The sequence below is a fragment of the Micrasema longulum genome, unplaced genomic scaffold (assembly GCF_059751315.1).
Source record: "Micrasema longulum isolate JH-2025_06_02 unplaced genomic scaffold, ASM5975131v1 h1tg000194l, whole genome shotgun sequence".
NCBI lineage: Eukaryota > Metazoa > Arthropoda > Insecta > Trichoptera > Brachycentridae > Micrasema > Micrasema longulum.
The window spans coordinates 476,026-489,816 of NW_028277399.1; the positions used below are offsets into that span (position 1 = coordinate 476,026).

Genomic DNA, 13,791 nt, shown 5'->3' on the forward strand with positions numbered 1-13,791 from the left:
AGAAAACATTTTTGTATCCAATTTTCCTCAGGGCTGAAGTTCCTCATTCACAAAGGAACAGTCATGTTCTGAAACAGGCCGGCATAAAATTTATTTTAATATATTTATTTATATAATTTATTTGTTATTAAGTTTGTAAAATAATGAAAGGATCAATAATAAAATTAGTTAATTTAACAATAAAACCACCATCTTATTGAACATAAATATTATGAGTTAATAAATAAATACTTATATGTGCTGTTTCATTTAGTGTAATTTCACATTTAAATTACTTACATTATAATTCTACACCCCATTGCAGGCAGAGCTCTTAGAGATTGGATCAGAAATGTGATGATAATGTCTTTCTACGGTGTTGAAGACATAGTGAGGGAGGAAGAAGCTTTTGAAGGGACTGTGTGGACCGCATGGAAGATACGAGGCGTGTGAAAATTACTATCTGTGTGTTTTCTTTTGTGGTTACTATAAATACGTATTTTTGCTGTTCATAGAACTGAAAAAGATGATAATTTGGTAAATGATTCCAGTTTGAAACAACTCTGATGGAGAGGAATTTTTTTGGGGTTTAGATGGAATTGGGGACGATGGAACCTGGGATTCGATTGGAATTGGGAACGATGGAACTGTTGCCCTCTTCAGAGTTATTTAACAAGTTGTTAACCCTGAAGAGGGCAACGTATTGTTGCCGAAACTAGTCGGTTGTGTAAATGAATAAAGTGGTTCATAAAATAAAGTGATTTTATTTCTCAAAAACATTATATGTAGCGATGATCTATGTAATAGGCGACCTCCGTGGTGGTGGGTAAAACACTTGACTCATGCACGAAAGGCTCTAGGTTCGATTCTCGGTGAGAACACAAAAATGAGATGTGATTTTTCTCAAGCCTGCGTGTCCTGTGATATAATACACCGCTGTAATGAGGAAGGTCTTTTTTTTATTTGTTAAAAGACAAAAATAATATTTTTATATATCGTACTATGATTTTTGAAGCTTTGTATTTTTGAAATAACTCCGCGTGCGATGTCAGAGGTTCATCTCTGTCAGTTCTTCCGATTGATTAGTTTACGGTAAGCAAACCGGATATCCTTCACAGCTCTCATATCATTGGTTGGTTCATATGAACCGGTGACGTCGTTTAAAGTAATGCGTTTTTATCAAAATATTTTTTATAATTTTTTTCGTACATTTTCAAGAAACTTCGCAGTGCAATTTAATGCCTTAATTTTTACCGCGCGCAAGAAAACATTTTTTGTATCTGATTTCCCATAGGGCTGAAGTTCCTCATTAAGCCTTCTGGCCTTTTGAGGTGTAATAAAATAATATTATTAACGAATGAAATTATTGTTGCACGTTGAAACCTTTTGCGCGATTTATGAAATAATTATATTGTTGCACAATAACACGATTGCAGTTCGGCTTCTAAATAATGAAGAATGTCGCTCAATTTACGCGATGTAAGATAATCGAATTCGACAAAGTTGATTAAGTTAGATATAGTCAAGCAGTGTAAAAATATTCGGTGCAGTTGATAAATTTGACAGTTACGCGTGTATAACGAACATAACATAACCTACGAGTCCAGTGTTAGAAACTTATACTCCACCGGTAAGTCAATAAAACAATTTGCTAATAATAATTGTAAACATAATATTTGACGAACTGAGCGTATTTTGTTTAAATGCTTCATAGTAAAATGAACAAAGATTTGTTATGACATTTTAATGTACCTATCTACCTACTATCCACCGACCGGTACCAGCTTCTACGCGAATTAGTTTTTATTTTAAATTTAATATTAACATACAAATAAAAGTATTATTGTTCGTGTGGATAACTTTAGTTTTTGGTTTAGTTTGGCGGCAAAGTTTAAACAAACAAAAATACAAAGCAATATCAGCTGTCAAAATAATAAAAATAATTTAAATTAGTGACGTGACGTGCCCATTATAGAGATTAAATAGGTAACAGAAAACAGAATAGATGTTGATAGTCAGTCATGTTGTCATAATTCATAAATCTCATAGTGAAATGGGATATTATTAGTCAGCAATTTTGCTTCCTGGAATAAACATCAATTATTATTATTTTAAAATACGTTCCTATTCTAGAAATGACATAAAATAACAGCTTCGATTGTATTTTTTGCTATAAAAATGTTGTCTTACTAGTTTTGATTCCTGAAATAATTTATTATTGTTAGTATAGTTACTAAAAAACTATTCATGGCATTGTCTAAAAATAAAAATGAACACTTGCATTTTATGACAAATAACTCGCAAACGTGTGGAGGCATATTAGGTATATAAAAAAATATTTCAAAAATACGGAATCGATCGAATATTTCCTCTCACAATCGATTATTGTCATAATCTACTTTCATGTAACATTAATCCGCCTTTTACATAAAAGATTATAGATCTATCGAATATGCACTTCACCGTTAAAAAAAAAAAATTGATTAAAAAATTAACAGTTGTAAAAAATGACGAACGAACGCACAGGAAGAATAGTGGAATAACGGTGTGATCGTGATCATTTAAACCAGCCAATGACAGGTCAGAAGCCTTGTAAATACCTACATTTCCACATTTTCTTTTTAAAAATGTTCTCTGTCTTTGTTGATATTTCTGCCAATTCTAGTTAATTGAGTGAAGAGAAAAATACATTTTCAAAACTCGGTTCTTGTTTTTAAAACGACTACTGTCAAACGTGACAATTTTGCCCATTTTTAACTAACTTTTACAATATCATTTTTTTTTTGTACAGGACTACTCCTATCCATTTTGTTGAATAGTGATACTTATTATTCTGAGCATTTTTACAAGTACAAAACGTTTGCTTTTCTTTTATTTATGCAATTTTAGAAGACAAAACATGCTGGGCAAAATTATCTCCACTTGTTGACAGTTTTGCCCACTTGGTAATTAACTGTTATATTTGGTTTTATCATCCTTATCATACGGTTTATTACTACTTTTTGGGCGAAAAAAACTGTTTATGTTTAAACAATAGCATCATTGAGGCATCACCATTATAAAACCAATGAAAAAAACCGGTGGGCAAAATTGTCAACTATTTCCTAAATTTTTCTATACAATGTGGATTTGTGAGCCAGGGTTGGCACATAATTGGATTTTTAACAAAACGAAAGGAGTTTATCTCTTATCTTTTTAATTTGTTCGTGTTTGACTATGCATTAATCATTTTTTTTACTAACTATTTCAGTTCTGATGCGATTTTCGTAATTAAGGGAGCTTGCCCCCAAAACGATTTTTTCTTTAAATGTGTATGTAAAAAAAAAACGATCTTTATTTTTTTGTACAGCAGTGCAATTATTTGCTAGATTACCTATACTTTGAAATTGTATTTTATGCACAGAATTCATAAAATTCAATGTTTTATTTTCTTCTTTAGACTATTAAAAATATTTATACAAAAAACATTTAAAATAAAAAAAAAGTCTTTATAATTTCACAAAATTTCACAAAAAGCTGGCAAATTTAATAAATAAAATTTTCTAAAATGTTTTCGGATATTCTTTAATTTTTTTAATGGTTTAAATTGTTGTTAAATGGAAAAATAAAAATTGGTTTTTCTTTAACAATTTTTAATTTACTCACAGAAAATGACTCAATATTGCAGTTTTTAAGATTTAAATTGAATTTATGAAAACCTTGACGCAAGATTACAGGTTCAGGTAAAGATTTCACTATGTTCCAATTAAATTCATCAGCAATATCCTCAACTTGAGATCACACAAAGCTCCATTACGTTTGCGTCTTACAAATGACATAACAATATTAAAATTGTGGTAGTTGATGCACTGATAACTTAACCGACATAATATTTGTCATTTTGCGTATCAACAGTGTTAAACTTTATTAAAACGACAGCGACTTCTTCACCGTTATTAATTTCAAGCAGATCAGACACTGTTTTTTCGTTTTCCTCGGCCGAAGATTCGATGGCACGTAGTTCATATTCGTCGTAATGACTAATGATGAATGTCTCGAAATCTGTTAATTCATCAACTGAGTAGGCATCAAAGTCTGTTGTTTCCGTGTCGCTATGACATTTTTTTCAATGTTCTCCTCTATAAGGTGTAGGTATCTTTTAATCCTGATGGCAGAGAAAAATCGGATGGATTGTTTACCATTTGCTGTGTGGTATAAAAAGTTTAAATAAACAGAATAGCTGGCTTGTCATTTTCAGCGTGTATTTAAGTTGAAAACCCATCAGATTTTTAAATCTTATTGTTAAATCTTTGGCAAAAGATCTGATTTATAAGCCAGTTTGAACAAAACATCTGGTCACCTCGTTTAAAATCATGTTTTTGCCATTTACTTTATTTTCTTTTATATTTTCTACTTTGTTTTTTCTACTTTCTTGGATAATGTTGTTTCAATGTAGTATGTAGCGACAACCCTAGACGTGGGCAAAATTGTAAAAACACTAGCTAAGAAATCTAAGACAATTTTGTCCACTTAAATATCTATTGTGTTTGTTCAAATAGATATACAGAAATAAGTTCTATAGCGTCTTTATTATGTATGCAATGAAATATATAAACTTACTTGCCTCCTTTCAACACAAACTCCGCAACAACAAAAGTTTTGACAATATTTGGAGATATACACAAACAGACCTTCAAGTTTAAATTCAAATTTCAAGTGATTGACTGAAGCTGGCGGTAAACTAAATATTTAGTTTTGCCATGGAACTATCAAAATATACTTACCAAATGTAATTTTTATGATACCAGTAACTTTTCTTTCTTTAAAACTTGATTTTGTTAAGGATTTTGGCAGTGGGCAAAATTGTCATTCCTGGGCAAAATTGTCACGTTTGACGGTACATTGTTTTTTTTCGTGTAGTATAATTTTATCAATGACGTATAATTATATTTTATTATTTTCTTTGCCTCTGTAGGAATTTGTGTTCAGAGGAATTGCGATAAAACATTATAATATATTTATTAAACTTCTCTACAGCGTTAATAGTACCTACGTTGGCGTTTAAATACATCAAAAACTATTTTTTTTTAATGCGAATTATAATTGACTGTTCTGCGTCCAGCCGACGAAATAATATATTATCTAATACGAGACGTGGTAGTGCTCCGTAATTATTATTTTTAAATATCTGTTGGTCAATGAAAAACGTTTAAAAATCATGCAAATTTTAATTTAATAATAAGTAATTATAAAACAAAAACTTTAATGATTCATTTCTGGTTGTCATAAAACTGTTACTTTTGAATGGTTTAAAAAAAAACATAATTAATTTAATTTAATTAATTTTAATTTAACACCGCGTATCTTATAAATACGCCCTTTTTGTATTTCTGTTATAATTAAAAGTGTGCTATTGCGTAATTTAGATGCGTATCTTAACTTCTCAAATACCTAGTTACTGCTCTTAATATTTATTATATATTTTTATTTATTTGTCTTATCTTATATATTAAAAATGATTTCATTAATATAAAGTTACTTTGACCTGTTATAAAAGAGTCGAAAATACATTATTTTACTAGCCAAAAACACAATAATACCTACCAAATATATGAATCGGGTTGTGGTCCCGTGGCTAGCGTCATGGACACATGGATCAAAGATCCGAGGATCGCACCCCACTCTACCACAACTTGACATCCATTTTCTAATAGTGAGTTATTTATAACTCATTGAAAATTGCCACCAAAATTGAAATATTTGGGTAAATCATAAGAACGCAAAGATTTCTTTAAAAAATATATTTAAAAAAATGTGTTTATACAGGGTGTTCTTTAAACCCTGTCACATCCGAAACCACGATGATCAGTATGGGCAAGAAGACATATTAGCATATTAAAAAATATTTTGAACAAAGATTAAAAAAAAAAAAAAAAAAAAAACAAATGGTTGCTAACTTCTGCAGGGAAGAAGTGAGCGGAGCGCGGCGCAGTATCAGACTCCCCCCTCCCTCCTCCTCGTTTCACCCCTGCAGAAGTAAGCAACCATTTGCTTTTTTCGATATTGAAAAAAAAAAAAAATATTCGTTCTAAAAAAATCTTTTAATGTGCCAATATGTCTTCTTGCTCATACTGATCATCGTGGTTTCGGATGTGACAGGGCTTAATGGACACCCTGTATAGTGGTTACGTAATAAAAATAATATAAATATTAATAAAATATAAATAAAAAGAAAATAAATGTAAACAAAAAATAATAATAAAATCAAGAATGTCAGCACGTCAGCCATATATCAGCTATCCAACCTCTCCGACTCTCCGCGACCAATTTCACAAGAAAAGCTGTCAGTAAACCTGTTTAGTTTGAGGCTCTTGCAGCATTATTTCCTGTTTAGGCGTACATTTTATGTCCTACGTAAGTTTCAGCAATTTCATTTATGGGTGTTAAGGTAAAATACGGTGACGTCTTGGTATTGTCAAAAGTGCTATGTGTCGGCTGGTGAAGATTTGGAAGAATCGCAGTATAACCATTAACACCAAAAAGAGACTGGTGAAGGCCTTGTTTTTCTCAGTGTTCATGTACGGTGTGGAGTGTTGGACACTGAGATAATCTGAAAAGAAAAAATTGAAGCATTCGAAATGCGGTGTTTGCGGCGAATGCTGCGGATTACGTGGACAGCCAGACGTACAAATATGACTATACTCCAGGAACTAGACATAAGAGAAAGACTGACGTCCATGTGCGAGAAAAAAAACCTGCAGTTCCATAGAGCGAACTCTCATAGTTTGGAGAATACTTTACTCCAGGAAAGTGTCTAAGGGACACGGTCGCGTGGACGTCAACTGTCAATATGGAGCGATATGGTGGCTGAATTACCAGAACTATCAGTGACAAATACATATAGAGCGGCACAAGCCCCTTCCAGATGGAGGAAGACTGTCCACAAACGAGCCATGCCTGGAGTCAGGCATGATCGCCATCCCCAGGTATGAGGCGTGGATTCAAGAGAGATATGAAATAGTATTGTCTTTATGCCAAACAAGTTTGTCGAGAAATTAGATCGCTATGGTAACTTCAATTCTCACAATTCAATTAATTAATTTAAATATAACATGTACATTACAAACATATATTCAATACGTACATATTATAAAAAAGAAAAAAATACATGAAAGAGACTCATGCCAAAGTGGTAGGAGAATCCTGCTCCGGAAAACCACTTTGGATACATGGAACAGATCAAATATCTAGAGCGACGTTGTTCAGCACAACGGTAGCCCTTGCAACAGGCAGGGTGCTCCTGTATATCGGAATATGAATCAATCTATGCTGACCGCTGTGTTAGGTAATTATCAGGAACATACAAACCAATGCTCATCATAATCTCAGAATTATCGATCATACCGCGCAACAATCGACAAAAATGTGTAGTCAAATACACATTCCTTCTAGTCTCTAAACTGTTGTAGCCGAGCATACCCTGGAGAAACTCGGTCGGGTAGAGCCGATGATAATACTCGCACTCTCTCATGTAGAGATATCTCAGAAACTTCTTTTGGATTTTCTCTATCATAAGAGAGTACTTCAGTTCGTGTGGCCCCCAAACGTCGAGCCACTCTCTAATCTACTTCGCACCAAGGAGTTGTAAAGAGTTCTCAGTACGCGGGTATTTTCGAATACCCAGGCAGTACGCAGAACACATCCTAACGTCTTCAATGCATTACCACTGATTATCTCTATGTGTTCCTGAAATGTCAGGGTGCTCACAAATAATGATGAGAAACTGTTTTTTTTTATTTTTATTATTATTAATAAAACATATAATACGAAAATTACATATTATACTCCCAGGAGTTATTAGAAACTCATTTGGGACCGTACATAAGAAAAAACATTTTTTTGACAATACATAATATCATACAAATTAATACATCCGAAATAAAAAGAAAACATTATTGTATAAGAAACATAAAACACCATCTTATATAAACTACATTAATAATTATCAATAATAAAAAGATTTAAGAAATATTTTTTAATTGCGACACTTCTGGATTTTTATTCAGTTTTTCGTGTCTTAGCTCACCAGGCAGTTTATTATATTCCGAATGGTCAATATTTTCCATGGACTTACTGCCAAACTTTGTTGAGCGAAACTTAGACACATGAAGATTCCCTGAATAACGCGTATTGTAATTATAAATATTATGACCAAATGTGTATTTTAAATGTGAGTGAACAGAAAAGTTGATGATATTTAAAATAGTATTAGTTATGTCATGCAGTGGCATTACCTTGAAAGAAAGTATCTTTGTTTGTCGGTAGATATCCTTGACACGGGAATCCCGTTTGTCCAAGAATGTTTCTTAGAGCTCTGTTCTGAAGAACTTGCATTTCCGAGATCTAATTTTTGCTGGCAAAACCCCATATGCATGATAAATAATATAGGTGGGAATGAATCAAAGTGAAGAAAACGGCAAACAAAACGGAATGAGGAAGCAAGTCTCGAAGTCTATGCAGTACGCCAGTTACGGGTGCTATTTTTGATTTTACATGCTCAAATTGGTAGCTCCATGAAAGTTTGGAGTCAATAAATAGTCCCAAGTATTTAGTTACATTGGTCTTTTCAATATAGCCAGTTCCGAGAAAAATATTGATATTTAAGTCCCGTTTGTTCCCAAACATCATGTAACATGTTTTTTTAACATTCAAACTTAATTTATTTAATTTCATCCAGTCAGCTAGACTATTGAAATCTGTCTCCATTATGTTTTCGAGTTCTTTCATGTTACGATTATGGTAGAAAATAACAGTATCATTGGTATATAATTGAACAGATTATATATACGAGACTCGGAGAATATACAATTTGACTAGAAGGTTTCCAACTCTCAACTTGTCTAAATTGTTATAGTAAGTACGCAGTTTTACCTATAATGTAAGCGGCCATCTCGTTCCATTATTATCCTCGACCACTTCGGGACAAAATAGTAAATATCAATGGTAATAGTTTAAACCACAACAAGAATGAACCGCTTCCTTTCTCCTGCCCCTACCGCGAGCATTCCCCCCCGTCGTATAATATTTCCATGATTCAGAATAAGATGAAAATTATACGGCCAGAAATGTGAAGATACCGCTGTCCTCTATACAAAGGGGGAGGTTAACTCGAGGAAACATTTCTTACAAACGATATTCTAGATCTCGTAAACATATTCATTATTTGCCAGGGATGACATCATTTCTTATTTCAACCTTAAATAAATAGGTAAAGATAGACAATTTTTTACCGAGTGACAATGTTTTGATCGTTGATACTACCCATACATACGTTAAAATGAAAACAAAAATATGTACATATAAAAAATACAACATTTATATACATATATATGTCGCCGTCAAATAGTTAAATTAGCCACTCGATTGAATCAACAATATTTTGAGTTTGTCCAAATTTTTGTTGACAAGGACTGGATTCAACTCCCCGGGGAGCTGTTTATATTAACATATTACAACAGAGATGAAGAACATTTAAGAGAAGGTAATATAGAAGTCTAGGTATCTACAGGGCTTATGACCTGTCAATGGCTGGTTGTGAACAATGACGTATAATTAAATAGACACGTTGCAAGCGCGTGAAAGATGGCATTTTATGTCGTAGTTAGTTGCCAGTCTTGCATCTCTTTCTTGCATAAATATTTGCATGTATATGTCGCCGTCAAATAGTTAAATTACCCACTGAACTGAGCGGCTAGGCTGTTCATTAAATACCGGCATTAAACTGAATGACTAGGCTGTTCGCTTAGCGTCTTTAATTGAATTACATCAGCAATAATAGGCCAACAATGTTTGGGTATGTCCAAATGCTTGCAGACTAGCTGGATTCCCTACCTAGGGAGCTATTCGTATTAAAATTTATTTCAACAGAGAGGGAAAACATTTTTGAGAAGGGAATATGGAAGTCTAGGCATTTACAGGGCTTATGACCCGTCATTGGCTGATTAAGTGGCCACTTTGGCTGTCAGGTCGTAAGCCTAGACTCCCATATTCCCTTCTCAAAAATGTTTTCCCTCTCTGTTAAAATAAATTTAAATATGAATAACTCCCTAGGGAAGAAATCCAGCCAATCTGCGAGCATTTGGACATACTCAAACATTGTTGAATTTAACTACCTGGTAAAAGAAGAAGTATAAAAATTGGAAAATTGTTTTCAGGCGTTGCCTAGTAGGTGATTTGGTTCAGCCGGATGAATCTCACGCACGTGTTAAAGGTTTCAGCTCTTTTACTTCACAAAAGTTAACAGATGAAAGAGTTGAGGAAATGTGGATGTTCAAACATGGGCTGAATGGTGAATGTTACAGTGTGTAAAGTGTCCACTTAAACCAGCCAATGACAGGTCACAAGCCCTGTAAATGCCTAGACTTCCATATTCCCTTCTCAAAAAACTTTTCCCTCTCTGTTGACATAAATTTTAAAAAGTAATAATAGTATTATATTTAAATCTATTTTGTTATGTGAAGTTAGGTTAGGTTAGGTTAGGTTAGGTTAGGATAGGTCGGGTTAAATTTGATAATAAAAAAAAGTTCTTTTTACTTTACTTAATCCTTAATTTAACTTAATAAATTAATCCTTAATTTAACTTAGTAAATTAATCCTTAACTTAACCTAAAAGTTCAGTTATGAGGTCTTAAGGATAAGAATTTAATGCTGCCTTCAATAATCAATGTTTATTTTTCATTAATTAAAAAAAAAAAAATTTGTATTCTTCCTATTTCTGTAATCTGTAACCTTCTTTTCTTGGTTTTAGTCTTTGAAATTTATACTGTTAGTTGTTAATTTATTAAATTGTTTATTTACTAGTTTGTTACATATTTTTTTATTTTATATTATTTTCATCTTAGCTTGTAATTTTTAAACTTTTTTATAAATGTTTCAAGTATTCTGTTTTGTAATTTCTTTAGTTTTATTATAAAATAGTATTATTTAATTTAATAATTTAATAGTGTATAATATGTATATACATATATATGTATATATATATATAGTATAGTTTACAACAAGTATTTTTGTGTCTAGTGAAGCTTCTACTAATATTATCTTGCTTTTTTATTACCTACATTTAATTTAATCATCTAAAATTAATTTTTTAAAAAATATTTACTTTAATAATAATTATAATTTAATATATATATTTTTTAAATTAAAATTTTTAACTGAACAGTAAAAAAAATATTTTTAAACTAAACCCAACCTATCCTAATCCAACTTGGCGGGTTTTGGTTCGGCCGTTTCCAAAGGGCTAGCTTCCAATAAGATTTTTTTGCACTACAACAGGCCAGAAGGCCAATTACAGTGGTGAATTACATCACAGAACACCTAGGCTTCAGAAAAATCACATTTAATTTATCTCACCGGGAATCGAACCCGGAACCTTCGGTGTGTGAGACAAGCGTCTTAATCCCTACATTACGTATGCCGGGGTGGTACGTTAAACGTTGAGTTATCTTAATGCACTCAACGAATAGCCTAGCCAATCAGGTGAATGCTGGCATTTACTGTACAGCTTAGCCACTCTGTTGTGTGGCTGATTTAACTTGTATATATCTTTCGCAATTTCTCCGGCTCGTAGTATTATGGCCAGCGCGTTTGCCTACCACGCAAGACGAGTTTGATTCCCGGCATGGGTGTTTTTACACCAGAATACTTCATAGTCCCTGGACTGGCACCTGAAGCGTAAGACCGATCATTTTACCTTCTTGTAACAATAAGCGACCAAGATACGCCGATAAGAAGATACCGAATATTTTACGATCGTTTATTTATTTTTTTTATTTTTTTTATTGAAATAAACGGCACTTAGTGCCTTTTACATATTAGTTACATATACAATTAAATATACATACATGTAAGCTTAATTTAAGTAATACAGAGCATTTAAAACAATATTATTAATTTAGAAAGTCTAAGAAATATAAACTATATAAAAGAATAAAATATTACCAGTTGTAGAATTATCGATAAAAAAAGATAATTTGGTATTAGAAATACTTTGAACCAGTTAAAAAAATAACAAAGAAGACAATTTTGAATAACATTAAATAAAAATATATATGTGTATTATTATTGAAAACTAATATTTAGGTAAATAGTATATGTTTATGTAGAAAAATATACAATGATGTAAAAAAAATTATAAAGAGAAATATTTTTTACTTATAAATTAATTAAAAAAAGAAACGAAAAAAGAAAAAAAAAACACTAATAAAGAAGTTTAAAACAAATTTTTAACAAAAGTAACAAATAGTTACCTAGAACTATTACCAATAAAATAAAGAAGAAGAGCCGTTCTATATGTAATAAATTTCATGTGAAATGAGTCACCAATGTCCTGGTACTTATTGCCTAGAGAGTGAAGTCTATTGATGACTGCATTTTTACCATATGATGTCGAAGTATTGTTGCCACAGTATTGGTAGGTTTGCCGAGTTGTCCTTTTCGGTACATTAAAACAAATTAGTGATAAAAGTGCAGGGGTGTCAAACATGGAATGCATTATTTTATATAAATTTAATAAATCAGTTATAACTCTCCTGTCACTTAGTCTTAATAATTTCAAAATAAACAGTAACAAATCATAATTTAAAAATTCAATACCAACACCTAATTTAAAATTTATAAATCGTTTATCATAACAATTACGGATACAATCCAATAAATGATTCGGTTTGAAAAATCGTGACATAATATGCGCATCAATAATTGACAAAACCGTTATTAGGCGTAGCGTGGCGATAATAATCGTTAGACTAAATAACATCCATAACGAATATTTTTACAAAACCGTTCATTATCATAATAAAGGAATAAAAGTTTATTTCACAAACCGCCCACCTTCCCCGGTTCTGTATAATTACAATACGAGTATGTATTGTATTATTTTACCAATAAACAATACATTAATAAGGTTTATTGCGCGAAGAGAAACCCGTAACTACATCTTAACGACTGGAAAGTTCTAAACAACCGCTGTAATTTATTACTCTTACTGGTACAAACGTATTTATATTTTATTTCTTGAGCACTTGGGTACTATACTACTATACTGCCCTCAGGATCGGTTCTCGGACCGGTTTTGTTTATTATATACATAAATGATATTGTCGAAACATTAAAATATTCAAAAATAAGACTCTTTGCAGACGATGCCTTAATATATATATCGGGAGAAAATTATAAAACAATTATGGACAGACTAAATCATGATCTTAATAGTGTATCACTGTGGCTAAAAATTAATAAATTAAAATTAAATGTTAACAAAACTAAATATATGAATATAGGAAACAAAATAATAGAAATTACACCATCAATTGTAATAGAAAATGAAAAACTTAATGAAGCCACTGAAATTAAATATTTAGGTGTAATGTTGGATTCAAAACTTACATTTCACCAAAACGCTAAGATGGTAATAAATAAGATTGCAAAAAAAATATCAATTTTGGGAAGGATCAGAAGATTTATTGATAAGGACTCCTGCAAAACTATTTACAAAGCAATTATTGAACCACACGTTAACTACTGTAGTAGCATTTTATTTTTATCAAACAAAGAAAACATAGATAAACTAACTGTATTACAAAATAAAGCCTTTAGAATCATTTTGAAAAAAAACAGATATACGAGGGTAAAGTCGATGGTAAATGAAATGAAATTATTAACATATAAACAAAGAATATTTTACAATACAATGATATTTGTTCATAAAATTATAAACTCTAATAAAAAAACAGAATTTTGGAAAAAAATTGATCGGAACCAGCATGAACACGA

The 13,791-nt window shown here is 31.6% G+C and overlaps 1 pseudogene across 1 annotated transcript in view; it reads left to right on the forward strand.

Annotated features, from left to right (window-relative positions):
* Positions 1-119: 119 nt before the first annotated feature.
* LOC148283820 (uncharacterized) overlaps positions 120-13,791 on the forward strand; it is a 42,961-nt pseudogene continuing 29,289 nt past the window's right edge. The window contains exon 1 of the transcript XR_015825501.1: positions 120-1,609. The product of XR_015825501.1 is annotated as an uncharacterized LOC148283820 (transcript). The remainder of the gene's footprint in view (positions 1,610-13,791) is intronic.